This window comes from Larimichthys crocea, chromosome XXIII (assembly GCF_000972845.2).
Source record: "Larimichthys crocea isolate SSNF chromosome XXIII, L_crocea_2.0, whole genome shotgun sequence".
Taxonomy (NCBI): domain Eukaryota; kingdom Metazoa; phylum Chordata; class Actinopteri; family Sciaenidae; genus Larimichthys; species Larimichthys crocea.
This window is the reverse complement of record NC_040033.1, coordinates 12,591,035-12,606,881: the sequence shown is the minus strand read 5'-3', so window position 1 is coordinate 12,606,881 and position 15,847 is coordinate 12,591,035. Positions and strand designations below refer to the sequence as shown.

Here is a 15,847-nt window from a genome sequence, read left to right as displayed (position 1 = left end):
TACAGAGGGCAAGTGTTACCGGTACTGTGCATGGTTGGCGAAAATGGCAGCATGATAAACCAACAGGAACCCCTTTTCTACGAAAGGCCTAAAGGGCAAGTAGCCGGCGTGTGTGAGAGAGAAAAAGATATTTAAATGTAGTCCAGACCATCTGTTTCAGGAGTCAAATTTTGTCTATTTAAATATCTGGTGTCATTTTTAATTCATTTGGCCAGAAATAAAAACACAGTATGGTCTGGACCAGATGATTTGCTTTTGAGTGTTTCTGCAGGACACTGACGTAAATGTGTGCACAGAATCTGATCTTTGCATCTGGTCCTATTTACAGCATATCAGATTAAACAAATCACCTGTGTCACAGCTCTGAGGAAAAACAGTGCTGTACAGTGATGAGTGCACGCTGGGTTAAAAATAAAAGCAGAGAAATTATAGCCTAAAATTGTACTCAGGCCCACCCAGAGTGATGCAGCCAGAAAATTCAGAGTATGAGGCAATCTGATGAGGAAAATGAGCCTTTGTAAATGTGTAAGGCAATCTAAGTGAATAGGATGACTCATCTACGCTCATTTACTGATCAAAGCCCTCAGTTCATGACGTAGGTATGCGGCACTCACAGCCTCATTATCATGGTTTTATAGACACAAACAGATAGAAAGCAAGGGGGAAAAAATAACACAACAAAATGTTATTTATAAACCTGACATTTTCCCCGAAGCGAATAATTGATGCTGAATATGCTTCAACAGCTCGCTCATGTGAGAATATTGAGTGCAGTGTAAGGTCCTGAGCTTCTGACACAGTCGTCAGATAACCTGGATTAGCTGGTTGTGAACTGTCTTGGTGTTGTCTTGGTGACAAACCACCACAGGATGCCATTGTGATTTCTCCGAAACAGCAATGCTCTGATAAAGACCGAGATCTTATTGTTTCCATTTAGAGGCAACAAGAGAGCCTCATCTCATCACACAGCCTCATCTCACTTTCCTATCCTCTCACACAAACACACAGCAGGGTATCACTGACTCTGAGTCTGACACAAACAGATCCATCCTAAAAAAAACAAAAAAAAAACATATTACTGTGCACAGACACGTTGTAAATAGAAATCAACCATAAAAACCCATTTCCTCCAGTGATGTAAATGTTAAATTAGAGTTCAGACTTCAATCTGAGTATGTGTCACCGTGTGTGGTCAAAACAAAGGGAATCCGTATAGCCTTTTTTTTCAGTCACTGTGGTTGTGTAATGGTGTGTGGCATTGTTTCCACTCTGGTTTGGGTTTGGTCATCTCCTTTAAGAACAAAGCTGATGATAATCACTACGAACAAAATCATTTGGAAGCCTTCAATCTATAGGATTGTGGTAGGAAATGGTGCAGGCAGAGTGATATGTCAGAATTTCCCATAAAAGCTCAGTCAGGTTTGTAGTTAGTGGCTTACGGTCAACATCCTTTTCAAGCAGTAGAAACCACGGCGTAAGTATTAGTTTCTGTTGACAGGAGTGCCTCATCCCAAACAACATGCAACGTGGGAAATGACAAACATGTTGTATGTTAGCAGTTGCTCGCAACTTTGTGTTTAAGGAAGGTGGTCTGTAGTGTTTTTACAACACTTAACACACACCAGGGTGCAAGGTGCCAGCTGTTCATCCAAAGAATTCATATCCATGATGCTGGGGTTCAGCATCACTTCAACTGGCTTTGGGGAGCCAGGAATCGAACACAGGTCCTCCAATTACTAGATGCCTCATGTACCTGAGCCACAGCTGGACTTGTATGCATCTCTTAAATCAACTGACCTGAAATGCTTTACAATACTCAATACACGCCATGCAAGGTGCAAGCCAAACATTCTTTGTCCATTTAGGAATTCAGTATTTCATGTTCAAGGACACGTCTAACTGATCTAGGGAGGCCGGGAATCGAACCGTCGTTCTCCTATTACTAGAGGCCTGCTGTACCTGAGCAACAGCCTCCCCCTGGTGTTTGAATGCAGAAACTGCGCGTAAGAGAGAGAGAGATGGCAGCAGGCATCTGGTAATTATGATCACAATGTTAAAATAAAGTATTTTTGGTGGAAGCCGACCACATTCAACTATGTACTGTTCACGCAGGAGGCAGAATTATTCCTAAAATGATTATTTATTGTCAGATATATTGCACAGCAGTACTTTCACTTTAAATTAATTTGAACTAATTTAAATTAATTTATTTTATTTTAAAAAAATGTCGATTGCTCCGCTTACCACTAGAGGGAGCTCGCATACCACCAGGGATTCGTGTACCACTGATTTATGAGATTTTGTTTTATTATGATGCAATCGTCCTTAATATAGTCACACACGCAAACACTCACGTATAATACAATAATGAAGGATATTTAGGGTGAATATTTTGCTAAAAATGAACGAGGTTTAAACTATTTAAGTAGTTTAATATTCAAACTGTTTACTGTAATTGTAATTTGTTATAATTCTGATTAAAACAAGCAGTGCATAATAATATCAGTTCAAAGTTATATTTTTAATTAATATTGTGATTATTGTAAAATCACAGAAAAATGACGTCAGGAAAGAGTTCTGTGTGGTGATTGGACAAAATGGGGGATGGCGAGACCGGACGACCAGAAAACATCTTCATAATATATAATTATATAATTCCAGTTTAGAAGGACGTTGTTCAGTCACGTAGATGCAAAACAAGCTGATGTTCTGATACATTTACAGAGTTAAATAAACTCATGTGGCACCCAAAATAAGGCTCATCCTTGAGGGTGTACCACAAACACATGATCTAAATCATGACTGGAAATAGTCTTGGTATCTGGAGCCTTACTACATCAGAACAATAAAACAATCGATTTCATATTCTAGATTATCATTTTTTATTGAAATAAAATGTTCATCACAACAATCATCATTGCAATCAAAGTATAGTGAAGTCTTCGACCCAAGGGCTTTAAGGGCAATCATAATACAATATTAATGTGAAAACTATGATTGGGGTAGATTAGAGCAGGTCTAGACCATACTTTTCATAATATTATCTATAGAGACCCAACAAATCCACCATGAGCAAGCACTTGGCGACAGTGGCGAGGAAAAACTACCTTTTAACAGGTAGAAACCTCGAGCAGAACCAAGCTCATTGGTGGACGGTCATCTGCCGCGACCGGTTGAGTTACAGAGAGAGGGAGAGACGGGGGCGAGGGTGTAGGGGTAAAGGAGAGAGAGAGAGAGAGAGAGAGAGACAGAGCGAGAGAGAGGGAGAGAGGGAGAGAGAGAGAGAGAGAGACATAGATGCATCACAGATGGACATCGCACAGGACCACAGCTGCAGCCACGATCCATGAGAACCTGCAAGACGACAAAGCACAACCCCCCCCCCCCCCCCACACATAACTTCTTCCCCCCTAAGAAGAAGAAGTTAATGTAGTATTATGTATTAATGAGACATGAATGTTTACAGATAAGTATAAGCTCTAACAAAATAGACAGTCTTCAACCTACTCTTCAAAACACTGATGCTGGTGATGGCCTCTATATAAATATACATTTTTTGAACTATGACTGGGAATAGTTTTGGTATCTGGAACCAGGTCAGATGATATTGTATACATGCAGTGATGTGACTTCATGAGGATTATTTTCTATACCCCCCTTGGGGACAATCGGAGAGTCATTTTTTTATCATCATCATACCTGCACATCAGATCAAGTATACAAATATATACACGCACACATACACATGTGTGTGTCTCTCTGATATATTTCCACAGTTAAATAAACTCAACTGGCACCCAAACTAAGGCTCATCCTTGAGGGTGTACCACAAACACACGACCGGACAACTTTACAAGCACCAAAAGACACTTCACAGTCCAACACCAGTCTGTGCTGTTTTACACACGTCAGGAAAATTATGGCCAATCAGAGACCAGTTTATAGTTAAACTTCCCAGCATGCCCTGTGCCTGCCGTCTATATAAATATACATTTTTTGAACCATGACTGGGAATAGTTTAGGTATGTGGAACCAGGTCAGATGATATTGTATACATGCAGTGATGTGACTCCATAAGGATTTTTTTCAATACCCCCCTCGGGGACAATCTGAGAGTCATTTTTTTTCTCATCATCATACCTGCACCAAGCTCCAGTAAACAGTCTTCCAGGTTCACAGTAACAACTTGTTAGCGTTGTAAATTGAAGCCCGTTTGATACATAAATATACCAGATAACACGCACACATAACAATGTGTGTGTCTCTTCTGGATATATTTCCACAGTTAAATAAACTCAACTGGCACCCAAACTAAGCTGCATCTTAGGGTGTACCACAAACACACGACCCGGACAGACCTTTACAAAGCACCCAAAGACACTTCACAGTCCAACACCAGTCTGTGCTGGTTTACACACGTCAGGGAAAATATGGCCAATCAGAGACCAGTTTATGAATTAAACTTCCCAAGCAATGCCCTGAGCCTGGCGTTCTATACAGATTTTTAGATCGCTGACCAAAGTTTCAGGTCAAAGCGCTGTAAACTATTACTATAACTTTGTTTCACCATACATACAGGAAAATGCCTTTGAAAAAAACAATTAACTTAGGCCCTAGAGTTTTCATTACCACAATGTTATATTAACCTAACGAAAACTAAGTAACACCTTGAACTGATTCACAAGCACATGAAATCGTGCCGAAATAACCACGTTACCAATGCCCTACAATGTTGCAATGACTTAATAGCTGCTAACACCAGATGTTCCTGTCATCTTATAATACAGGCTTCATACACATTTATCATATACCACCGCCCAATGTAAGGGTTTAGCCACAGGTTATCTAACATTAATCAGCATTGCTAATTACCAAATCATTTTATATGTTTTTGGTACTGGTTAATTACACCAGATATGTACACGCCGCTCTTTAACCAAAATTATATTTTTTGTGCTGAAATATGATTATTGTTATTGATTATTGTTGATAAAAAAAGGTATCAAGTGTTGTAACATGTCATAAGTTTCTATCCTCATCACACCTGCACATCAGATCAAGTCCAAAACATTTTTCCTATTTTCACAGTCAACAACTTTGTAGCTTGTAAATTTAGCCCTGATATTATACATAAATATACACATATATACACACACACATACACATATGTGTGTCTCTTCTGATATATTTCCACAGTTAAATAAACTCAACTGGCACCCAAACTAAGGCTCATCCTTTGGGGGGTACCACAAACACACGACCGGACAACTTTACAAGCACCAAAAGACACTTCACAGTCCAACACCAGTCTGTGCTGTTTTACACACGTCAGGAAAAATATGGCCAATCAGAGACCAGTTTATGATTAAACTTCCCAGCATGCCCTGAGCCTGGCTTCTATACAGATTTTTGAGATCACTGACCAAAGTTTCAGGTCAAAGCCTGTAACTATTACTATAACTTTGTTTCACTAGTACATCACAGGAAAATAAGAATGCTTAAAGAAATACTTAACTTAAACACCGAAAAATGAGCCCTTTTACATCTGCAGAGGGAGCTGGTCCTCTTCCATGGAGTCCGTAGCCACTAGAGTTTCTCCGCTTGGAAGAAGAAGGGAAGGAGTGGTGATTAGGTTGTGATCTGAAGCCTCACTACCTCACTCACTGTGAAATCAGTCTGCTGACTTCAGTCTTACTAAGTGGACCTATGAGGTCACAGTTCTAAGATCAGAATTTAGAATTCTCACATCAAAGCCGACTCCTCCCTTTTTCTCGTTTTGGTCACCATGGCCACAGTCGCCATGGTGTCTTGATCAAGAACAAGACACTCTGAACTTCATCTGAACAATATAACTAACAAAGTATGGCAAATCCAAAACCGGTTCAATATACCAATATCAGTGAAATTAGTAACAAGTGCATTCAAATTCCATATTTTCTCTTAAACTACAGCATTCATAATCAGGCCTTAGAGTTCTCATTACACATTATGTTATATTAACTCTAAGGAAAAACAAGTAACACACTGAACTGAATTCACAAGCACATGAAATATGTGGAAATAACACGTTACCCTGCCCTACAATGTTGCATGACTACTAGCTAGCTAACACCAGACTGTGCCGTCATATTATATATACAGTGCTTAACACATTTATATATATACCACCGCCCAATGTAAGGTTTATGCCACAGTTACTCTAAATTAACAGCATTGCTAATTACCAAAGTCATTTTATATGTTTTGGTAATGGTTAATACACCAGTATGTACAAGCTCTTTAACCAAAATTATATTTTTCGTGCTGAAATATGATTATTGTTATTGATTACTGTTGATAAAAAAAGGTATCAAGTGTCGTAACATGTCATAAGTTTCTATCCTCATCACACCTGCACATCAGATCAAGTCCAAAACATTTTTCCTATTTCACGGTCAACAACTTGTAGCTTGTAAATTTAGCCCTGATTTTATACATAAATATACACATATATACACGCACACATACACATATGTGTGTCTCTTCTGATATATTTCCACAGTTAAATAAACTCAACTGGCACCCAAACTAAGGCTCATCCTTGAGGGTGTACCACAAACACACGACCGGACAACTTTACAAGCACCAAAAGACACTTCACAGTCCAACACCAGTCTGTGCTGTTTTTACACAGTCAGGAAAATTATGGCCAATCAGAGACCAGTTTATGATTAAACTTCCCAGCATGCCCTGAGCCTGCGTCTATACAGATTTTTGAGATCGCTGACCAAAGTTTCAGGTCAAAGCCTGTAACTATTACTATAACTTTGTTTCACTAGTACATCACAGGAAAATAAGAATGCTTAAAGAAAAACTTAACTTAAACACCGTAAAATGAGCCCTTTTACATCTGCAGAGGGAGCTGGTCCTCTTCCATGGAGTCCGTAGCCACTAGAGTTTCTCCGCTTGGAAGAAGAAGGGAAGGAGTGGTGATTAGGTTGTGATCTGAAGCCTCACTACCTCACTCACTGTGAAATCAGTCTGCTGACTTCAGTCTTACTAAGTGGACCTATGAGGTCACAGTTCTAAGATCAGAATTTAGAATTCTCACATCAAAGCCAGACTTCTGTCCCTTTTTTCTAGTTTTGGTCACCATGGCCACAGTCGCCATGGTGTGTTGATCAAAGACAAGACACTCTGAACTTCATCTGAACAATATAACTAACAAAGTATGGCAAATCCAAACCGGTTCAATATACCATCAGGAAATTAGTAACAAGTGCATTCAAATTCCATATTTTCTCTTAAACTACAGCATCATAATATCAGGCCTTAGAGGTTCATTACAATTAGTTATATTAACTCTAAGGAAAACACACTAGAACTGAATTCACAAGCACATAAAATATGTGGAAATAACAGTTACCTGCCCTCCAATGTTGCTGACCTACTAGCTAGCTAACACCAGACTGTGCCTGTCATATTATATATACAGTGCTTAACACATTATATATATACCACCCCCCACATGTAAGGTTTATGCCACAGTTACTCTAAAATTAACAGCATTGCTAATTACCAAAGTCATTTTATATGTTTTGAGCCTGGGTCTATACAGATTTTTGAGATCGCTGACCACAGTTTACAGGTCAAAGTCTGTACATACTATCAACTTTGATTTCACTAGTACATCACAGGAAAATAAGAATGCTTAAAGAAAAACTCAACTTAAACACGTAAAATGAGCCCGTTTTACATGCTGCAGGGGAGCTGGTCCTCTTCCATGGAGTCCATAGCCACTAGAGTTTCTCCGCTTGGAGAAGACGAGAAGGAGTGGTGATTACGGTTGTGATCTGAAGCCCTACTACCTCACTCACTGTGAAATCAGTTGCTGACTTCAGGTCAGTCTTACTAAGTGGACCTATGATGTCACAGTTCTAAGATCAGAATTTAGAATTCTCACATCAAAGCCAGGCTCCTCCCTATTTTCTAGCTTTGGTCACCATGGCCACAGTCGCCATGGTGTGTTGATCAAAGACAAGACACTCTGAACTTTATCTGAACAATATAACTAACAAAGTATGGCAAATCCAAAACCGGTTCAATATACCAATATCAGTGAAATTAGTAACAAGTGCATTCAAATTCCATATTTTCTCTTAAACTACAGCATTCATAATATCAGGCCTTAGAGTTCTCATTACACAATTATGTTATATTAACTCTAAGGAAAACACACTGAACTGAATTCACAAGCACATGAAATATGTGGAAATAACACGTTACCCTGCCCTACAATGTTGCATGACCTACTAGCTAGCTAACACCAGACTGTGCCTGTCATATTATATATACAGTGCTTAACACATTTATATATATACCACCGCCCAATGTAAGGTTTATGCCACACTTACCCTAAATTAACAGCATTGCTAATTACCAAAGTCATTTTATATGTTTTGGTAATGGTTAATACACCAGTATGTACAAGGTCTTTAACCAAAATTATATTTTTCATGCTGAAATATGATTATTGTTGTTGATTACTGCTGATAAAAAAAGGTATCAAGTGTCGTAACATGTCATAAGTTTCTATACTCATCACACCTGCACATCAGATCAAGTCCAAAACATTTTTCCTATTTCACGGTCAACAACTTGGTAGCTTGTAAATTTAGCCCTGATTTTATACATAAATATACACATATATACACGCACACATACACATGTGTGTGTCTCTTCTGATATATTTCCACAGTTAAATAAACTCAACTGGCACCCAAACTAAGGCTCATCCTGAGGGGGTACCACAAACACACAACCGGACAACTTTACAAAGCACCAAAAGACACTTCACAGTCCAACACCAGTCTGTGCTGTTTTACACACGTCAGGAAAATTATGGCCAATCAGAGACCAGTTTATGATTAAACTTCCCAGCATGCCCTGAGCCTGGCGTCTATACAGATTTTTGAGATCGCTGACCAAAGTTTCAGGTCAAAGCCTGTAACTATTACTATAACTTTGTTTCACTAGTACATCACAGGAAAATAAGAATGCTTAAAGAAAAACTTAACTTAAACACCGTAAAATGAGCCCGTTTACATCTGCAGGGGGAGCTGGTCCTCTTCCATGGAGTCCGTAGCCACTAGAGTTTCTCCGCTTGGAAGAAGAAGAGAAGGAGTGGTGATTAGGTTGTGATCTGAAGCCTCACTACCTCACTCACTGTGAAATCAGTCTGCTGACTTCAGTCTTACTAAGTGGACCTATGAGGTCACAGTTCTAAGATCAGAATTTAGATTCTCACATCAAAGCCAGACTTCTGTCCCTTTTTTCTAGTTTTGGTCACCATGGCCACAGTCGCCATGGTGTGTTGATCAAAGACAAGACACTCTGAACTTCATCTGAACAATATAACTAACAAAGTATGGCAAATCCAAAACCGGTTCAATATACCAATATCAGTGAAATTAGTAACAAGTGCATTCAAATTACATATTTTCTCTTAAACTACAGCATTCATAATATCAGGCCTTAGAGTTCTCATTACACAATTATGTTACATTAACCTAAGGAAAACACACGGAACTGAATTCACAGCAACAGAAAATATGTGGAAATAACATGTTACCCGCGCCTACAATGTTGCATGACCTACTAGCTAGCTAACACCAGACTGTGCCTGTCATATTATATATACAGTGCTTAACACATTTATATATATACCACCGCCCAATGTAAGGTTTATGCCACAGTTACTCTAAATTAACAGCATTGCTAATACCAAAGTCATTTTAATGTTTTGGTAATGGTTAATACACCAGTATGTACAAGCTCTTTAACCAAAATTATATTTTTCGTGCTGAAATATGATAATTGTTGTTGATTACTGCTGATAAAAAAAGGTATCAAGTGTCGTAACATGTCATAAGTTTCTATCCTCATCACACCTGCACATCAGATCAAGTCCAAAACATTTTTCCTATTTCACGGTCAACAACTAGTAGCTGTAAATTTAGCCCTGATTTTATACATAAATATACACATATATACACACACCACATACACATATGTGTGTCTCTCGATATATTCCCACAGTTAAATAAACTAACTGGCACCCAAACCAAGGCTCATCCTTGAGGGGGTACCACAAACACACGACCGGACAACTTTACAAGCACCAAAAGACACTTCACAGTCCAACACCAGTCTGTGCTGTTTTACACACGTCAGGAAAATTATGGCCAATCAGAGACCAGTTTATGATTAAACTTCCCAGCATGCCCTGAGCCTGCCGTCTATACAGACCAAAGTTTCAGGTCAAAGCCTGTAACTATTACTATAACTTTGTTTCACTAGTACATCACAGGAAAATAAGAATGCTTAAAGAAAAACTTAACTTAAACACCGTAAAATGAGCCCTTTTACATCTGCAGAGGGAGCTGGTCCTCTTCCATGGAGTCCGTAGCCACTAGAGTTTCTCCGCTTGGAAGAAGAAGGGAAGGAGTGGTGATTAGGTTGTGATCTGAAGCCTCACTACCTCACTCACTGGAAATACGTCTGCTGACTTCAGTCTTACTAAGTGGACCTATGAGGTCACAGTTCTAAGATCAGAATTTAGAATTCTCACATCAAAGCCAGACTCCTCCCTATTTTCTAGCTTTGGTCACCATGGCAACAGTTGCCATGGTGTGTTGATAAAACACAGGAGACTCTGAACTTCATCTGAACAACATAACTAACAAAGTATGGCAAATCCAAATCTGTTCAATTCAGCTTAGTCTTTATAATATCTTATTTATGGTCTGCTAGAATTGTCAGATACTGTATGGCTGGCAGATCTGGCTTTTTTTTTTTTGGCTGACATAATGAAGCATTGAATTGTGCTAAACGTGAACCTCTAAGGACATAACTGCTGTTGTTGTTTGCACCGGGGATATGAGGGAAATGATATTTCAATTCTCTGTATGTCCTGTACATATGGCAGCATTGACAATAAATGTGACTTGACTTGAACCAACACACCGAACTGAATTCACATCACAACCACATGACATATGTGGAAATAACAGGTTACCCTGCCCTACAATATTGCAGCTTGATTAGGCCTGCATTTTACTCTTTAATGAGCCATTTAGTGTGTCTATAGAATCTAAGTGAGCTGGTGCAGATGGACATACATTTAACCGTATAAAAAAAACTAAACGTCATATATTTTACATTTGAACACAGGAAATGGCATCATTTAATTTTGTTTCATTCGCGCATAGAGATAATCCAAATGAGTACAACTGAAAATTCTGTCTTCTACAATTTGCTGGCTTATATTCTCTGTTAAGCTCCTGGTTTCCTTCAGCATTATCTTATTCAGCAAGTAACCTCTGCCACTCAACGTGCGCATCAACATGCATGAGGAATACTGAGTGGTGCCTGCTCCAGGGCGACTGGTTTGGCTTAGCCAGCTCAAGGAAGGTCTTGCCCCACATTATGTCATCGGTGGGGATTGCTGGTAGAATCCACATACCTCCAGCAGAGACCCTTGGTCAGTTCCTGAATCTCTGTAATCCTATTTCCCACAAAAGAGACTGAAGCCATGCAAGTACAGTTTGTTATGGAATTTTCTATCCATAGGTTACCCAAGGTCATATGTGGGCATGAGGTCCTTGGAAGTACTAGTTGTTTGGTAGGGTTTAAATTATCCACCAGCACGAGTTCGGCAGAATGTGAGACTGACTCAGGCACTTCTGATGTACTTTGAGAGTGTCTCTAATTCTCCTTGATCAAGCGACAATAAATAATACAGCATAAAACATCAGGCTCCTGAGCACTTTCTTCCTTCCTTCCGTCATTTCCATGGCAAGTTTGTTCTATCTAGACAGGTGCTCACATGCCAACAGCAACAGGCCGGATGTTCAGGAGCCCCCACATTCCTGACTGGCCTTAATTCACAGGCAAGAAATGCCAATATTGCCATAAAAATCTGAAAATGGACATAAAAGCTGAGCGCACACACACATGAGCATAGCTGAAAGAAAAATGCAGGATTTTGTCAATACCGTCTCTGGGCAATTCATCTATGTAGCTCTCCTTGAAGATGATGGATGCCTGCTGAGTCACTGCCATGGGCCAATCTTTGCCCTGCTCAGTACATTAAAGCAGAAAATATTGCTGAGTTTGACCTGTGACCCATTACTGAGGTCCACGGAAAAACTGATTTATTAAGAAGGGAATACTCTCAGACAGGGTGAATCAATTTCATAGACATAGATTAGAATAGGATGGCAGAGAGAATTGATTATGAATTGAGAAAGCAGCATTTCTTAAAAATATATCTTGAGGAATAAGGAGCCAACGCATCATACATATATGCAGCTGGTAACTTGGCTAAAGAAATCTCTAAATCAATCACAATTGAAAGGATTCAGAGTAAGAAATAAGGACAGAGGCAGAAACATAAAAGGTGAGCCAGGTTTGGTTTAACCTGAGCCAAGTGGGCTGAAACGTGAGCTCTCTCCCTTTTATTCTCCTTTCTCTTTGGTATGACAGGAAGGTTGTCACAGGCTGTGAAGTGGACAGTGCTGTCAGTGGACAGAGGAGCTGAGAGGGCAGCACAGGGATTTGGGAAAGCAGGAGAGGAATACTTCTTGTAAAGGTTGTGAGAGGCAGACATTTCTCCTCAGATCTGAGGAAGTAGAGAGGAAGGGGTGGGAAGGCTGGAGAATGTAATATGGCCGTGGGTGGTACAAAATGTTGGCTGGAATTAGCCTCCAGCCACCACCTCATTGACTTTGTAACCATTTGTGAAAATAAGGCTCTTAACTAGGCACAATTATGTACTAGACATGAAAACAAGGGTGGAAAGAAACATCACATTCTCCCGTTACATTCCTCAAGGGCAGCGGAGAAATGGAAGTAATGGACAAATTATGAATAAGTACCGAAGAGGAGCATAACACATTAGGTCATTGTCTTTAAGTCTACTTAAACCACTTGAGGGACCTTTGGGGAAGAAGTAATTTTGGCTTGTGGTTGGAAAAGAAACTTACTTCCAACTTCCAAGCCAGACTCGCATGTATAAGTCGTTTTAAAAAGACCAAAAAAGACTTCCAATTGCTGCGAGTGATTGAATCTTGCAAGGTAGCACAGATAGAAATCATCTTTTCATTCCTTATCTACCTCTTACTCTGTGACCGCCTCCACATCTATTTCATAGCCTTATCCCTCTATTATCTCGTCAAAAGCTTTGCACAGTAAGTGCATCAAAATAAACAGTTAGTATCATTGATGTACGATAAAGAACAAAATGACAAATGTTCTGTGGAAAGAAAAAAGTTGCCATTGTGCCAACAGAACAGAAACTTCCCAAAGTTCAGCTATTAATATTTCTTTTCAGGCTGAATTTCTCTACGAACATTATGGAGAGAGATAGGTTTGTTGCCTGGGGAATGTAGTCTCATGTTGAATGCTGAAGTCATAAATGGATGTTTCAAAACTACAGAGTGTGTGGTGCTTTAGAGGTCCTGAGAGGACAATAAATCATTTGGTCATGCGTACTGTAGCTACGCCTGGGACTCTCCGGATCAGAGAGCTCTCTTGGCATCTCTGTAGCACGTACTCCACAACTCCAGTATGAAGTGTGCAAAGAGAAAGAAAAAAAAACTAATGTGTGTGATAAGTTATATCAATATATTGCATCATCTGTTTGTAATGGCACTGTGATATCTGTGAACACGCTCTGTAGTAGTTCAGCCTTTTTTTTTCCATCACCCAGTGAAATAAAAAAGTACAACAACCAGATAAACAAAGTGTATCTGCAAGAATGTAGGAAAGCTCACATGCACTGTGGTAATAGTTGAGATTTTAATCATATCATATACAGGTGAACATTGTTCACCAAAAATATCATATTTGCATGGGAATTGTAGTTCATTTCAGCACACATAGCTTAATTTGAAAATAGAAAAAACTACTCCAAAACTACCCTCTTGGGTGTCCCTGTGGTAGATAACATGATCCAGTGACCTCTATAGTGGACCAATGTGGAGAAAACATAATGCAGTGCGCTCCCTTGGCACCCTTACAGTGAAGAAAATGCGAATAAGTGCCCTGTACTGTGGTCCACTGTGGATGAAAATATGATAAAGTGCCCTCTAGGGTGCCCTTTCAGTAGAGAAAACATGATGCAGCACCATACCCTTACACGCAAGAAAAGCGTTTGGAACAGTTTCAACACAAATGCTTTACAACTTTCTGCATGGTGAGCCCTGTAAGCAATCAGTGCCCCTCAGACAGTCTGCTTCTACCACTTATTTCCAATAATGGATTAGAACACTAGTCTCATTACCATTTAAACTCCATGCTGACACACGGCACTGTTGCTGTTGTTGAGTGCAATTATGAGCCGGAAGGAAAGTCATACTCCGCTGGTTTATCTGTGAGAGAGCAGAAAGTAAATTCCTCTTCCCTGCTGTCACAAACTCTTATTTTGTGGGTTAACTTAGATCTTGACAGTGAAAGTGGACATTCACTCTGTGGTAGTGTAGCCAAAGCTTGTTCGAGACTGCCCTCTTGTGTTTATGGTTTTACAATGCAACATGTTATCGCTTTAATAAAAGAGCAATGATAAATTGACAAATTATTGCTGTTTAATTTTGAGTGGAACCTTATTTGTAGATTTACCCTTTCTACATCCAAGAGTAATGTTCACACTGAAGACACTGAAAATATATAAAATGTCCATAGTTCTAGAAAAACTAGACTAACTAACAGAACAGTGTGTTCTTCTTCCCTTAAACTTTAATTCTATTTATATCATACACTTTAATTATATCTACCTCATGTCTTTTGTGTCTGTGTTGTGTTTGTGATAGGAACGAGATTTTCCCTTTGGCGATCAATAAAGTTATCTATCCATCTATCTGGGGTGTAAAATATTATCTTTACCCACACATACATGACAATGGTCAGTAAATCTAGTGCAGTATGAAGTACATTTCTGAACTGTGGTAGAATAACACTAGATCTTATGTGTTGGCACCTTTAAAGTGAGACTAAACAGCACACATGACACCAGGATAGTTTTTGTGAGACAAGATATTTATTTCAGCAAACTGGCTGCACCCTGATTTGACTTCTTTGGGTGTTTGCAGGTGTTTGGATCACTGGATGGGTTGTCCCTTTGACCCCGCTGAAGGAGGTGTTATACTGGCTTTGTCCCTCTCCAAAGTCACAAGCATGGTCTGCTTTAAAACTGCTTGGTACTTCTCATTCATCCGCTTCACCGCAGGTTCGTAGTTGTCGCACTGCACTTTAAGTTTTCTGATTTCCTCGATGAGTCTGTTTTTTTCTTGGACAACACGCTTATGCTGCAGCCGATGGAAGTCTCTGGCTTTCTGAACCTTTGCCAGTGTCTCACCTGCGGCTGAGGCTGCCAGTCTGTACTCGTCCCGATCCCGGTGCGCGTTTTTCAGCTCGTTTTCCAGACGCTTGTTTTCGGTGTACACGTCCGGTACAACACCGACCCGCTCTATATCCACCAGGCCTTTCTGCGCCATCTCGGTCCACTCAGTCTGAAAACACTCCAGGGTTTCAGTCATGTCCATTTGGGAGAGAAAGCTGCGTAAAAAGTCATCCACAGCCACGGGTTGGTGTGTGACGGGACCCGGTCTGGGAGCGGCAGCACGGGCGACCTCCGCCCGGTCCTGAATAGCTTTTACGGTCGCCTCCAAATCTTCCTCCCCCTCTGTCAAACTCCAGTCATCATCCAGAGACACTTCTTCATACTGAAAGTCATCGTCACTTTCAGTCTGAACGCTCTCGTTGTCGTGTTTTTTCTGAACTGCGCTCATGGTTTCATTTACGCTTCAAG

General features: G+C 39.9%; 2 long non-coding RNA genes across 2 annotated transcripts; one reads left to right on the top strand and one right to left on the bottom strand.

Moving 5' to 3' along the window:
* Positions 1-2,865: 2,865 nt before the first annotated feature.
* LOC113744528 (uncharacterized) lies at positions 2,866-5,766 on the bottom strand. Its single transcript, XR_003461609.1, has 2 exons — positions 5,045-5,766; positions 2,866-4,140 (listed from the first exon to the last, which is right to left on the bottom strand). It is a non-coding gene; the product is annotated as an uncharacterized LOC113744528 (long non-coding RNA).
* A 3,031-nt stretch (positions 5,767-8,797) lies between these two features.
* On the top strand, positions 8,798-10,463 carry LOC113744527 (uncharacterized). The gene is made up of 2 exons (XR_003461608.1): positions 8,798-8,975; positions 10,299-10,463. It is a non-coding gene; the product is annotated as an uncharacterized LOC113744527 (long non-coding RNA).
* Positions 10,464-15,847: the final 5,384 nt, after the last annotated feature.